Source organism: Corvus kubaryi, unplaced genomic scaffold (genome assembly GCF_017639235.1).
Source record: "Corvus kubaryi isolate FWS band 111438036 unplaced genomic scaffold, C.kubaryi_AGA036_p1.0 37382, whole genome shotgun sequence".
In the NCBI taxonomy this organism is placed as follows: domain Eukaryota; kingdom Metazoa; phylum Chordata; class Aves; order Passeriformes; family Corvidae; genus Corvus; species Corvus kubaryi.
This window is the reverse complement of record NW_024581124.1, coordinates 7,689,150-7,690,986: the sequence shown is the minus strand read 5'-3', so window position 1 is coordinate 7,690,986 and position 1,837 is coordinate 7,689,150.

The following is a 1,837-nucleotide window of genomic DNA, read 5'->3' as shown; positions in this document are numbered from 1 at the left end:
TGTGTGCCAGATAGAGCGAGTGAAAAGCATTAACACTCACGGGAGCGGGAAGGGGGAAGCGGGGGAAGGATGCGGACAGAGTCCATCAAGTTTAAGGGAAGCAAATGCTTGGAATGCAAGAGGGATGAGAAACCACAAAAGCCCTTGAACTTCTCCCTTTGCATACGAAAGTGATTACAGGAACAAACTGTCAGGGAACTGAGCACCGAAGTTGCAACGAAGGGTCATTTCCAGTTAATCAGGTGAAGCCCATCTGGAACCTGAGCACAGGACCCTCCATAAAACCTGTGGCTGGAAGGAACCCCAGGGGTCATGCAGGCCCTTCGCTGCAGTGCAGGACAGCTCTGCTTAGGTCACCCCGGACTGACCAGGGTTTATCTACCTGCACTTAAAGACCTTCAGCAGGGGAGACACTGAAGTTTCACCGCAGGAAGTGTGTTCCACTGCTTATTCTATTTCCATCAGAAAGTGTTTCTTAATGTCTGGCTTGGATGCTTCGTGCTGCAACCCACGCCTGTTGCTGCTCATCCTGTCTGTAGGGGATAAAAAGAAGAGCCTAATCCCTTTCTCTTGGCCAATCTTTTATGTATTTGACGATCTTTTGGAGTCTGAGCTATGTCAGTCTCATCACACTGCTCTGATTCCAGGAGCAAAACTGCATCTGCTCTCTTATCAGAGAATCTCTGCAGCATTTGCATTTTAGAAGTCAGGTGCACCATTTTTGCCCTAACCTCAAGATAATACTACATTGTTTCCTCCACCACTCCCATATAACAGAGAAACCTTTCTTGCATCCCAAAACCTGCTCTGAGAAAAACGGCAGTAAGCACAGAAATATGCCAAATCTACACTTCCCTGCAATTTGCTTGGCAGTGGAATTGAGCACTGTTTATTCGGTGCATTTTCAGTGCTCTGAAATGGCTACAGCTGCCAGACCTGTGGGCTGCACTTACAGTCTGCCAGGCACTGGACACATTGATGGCGATTCAGTATCAAAAGGTTATGCTGGATAGTATTTTAAATATATTTATTGGTTTGTTTCCACTAGAAAATCCTGAAGAACGTCCAAAACTAGAACTAGGCACATGAACAAAAAATGACAGTTCCTGTTACACATAAATTTGACCTAATCTGGAGTAAGTACATGCAGTCCTAGAACAGAACTCTTGTTAACCTCCATTTCTCTACCAAAACAGCAAAAAGCAATAGCACTACAACATCTGAACTACTTCACGTCATTCCGCCACACGTTTTTGGTCAGGACCCATGCCATCAATTCCAGGGTAACAAAGAACTCTCAGTTATCACGGCTGCACTCATCACGCTGCGGGCGCAGCCACAAAGGAGCTACAGGCGCAGGGCTCCGGGGCAGAGCGGCTCTTTGCGTCCTGCGGGCCGCGGCTCCCGGGGCAGAGCGGCTCTTTGCCTGCTGCGGGCCGCGGCTCCGGGGCAGAGCGGCTCTTTGCGTCCTGCGGGCCGCGGCTCCCGGGGCAGAGCGGCTCTTTGCCTGCTGCGGGCCGCGGCTCCGGGGCAGAGCGGCTCTTTGCCTGCTGCGGGCCGCGGCTCCGGGGCAGAGCGGCGCCGGAAGCGCTGCGCGCGGAGCCGGGGTCCCGCCGGAACCGCTGAGCGCGGAGCCGGAACCGCTGCGCGGAGCCGCCGCTCCCGCCGGAACCGCTGCGTGTGGCGCCGGGCTCCCGCCGGAAGCGCTGTGTGCAGCGCCGCCCCGTGGGCGCGCCGCGCTCCGCCGCCGCCGGGCCCGGTTTGATCGCGGCCCGGTGCGATCACGGCCAGGTTTGATCATGACCTGCAGTGATCTCGGCCCGGTGCGATCTCGACC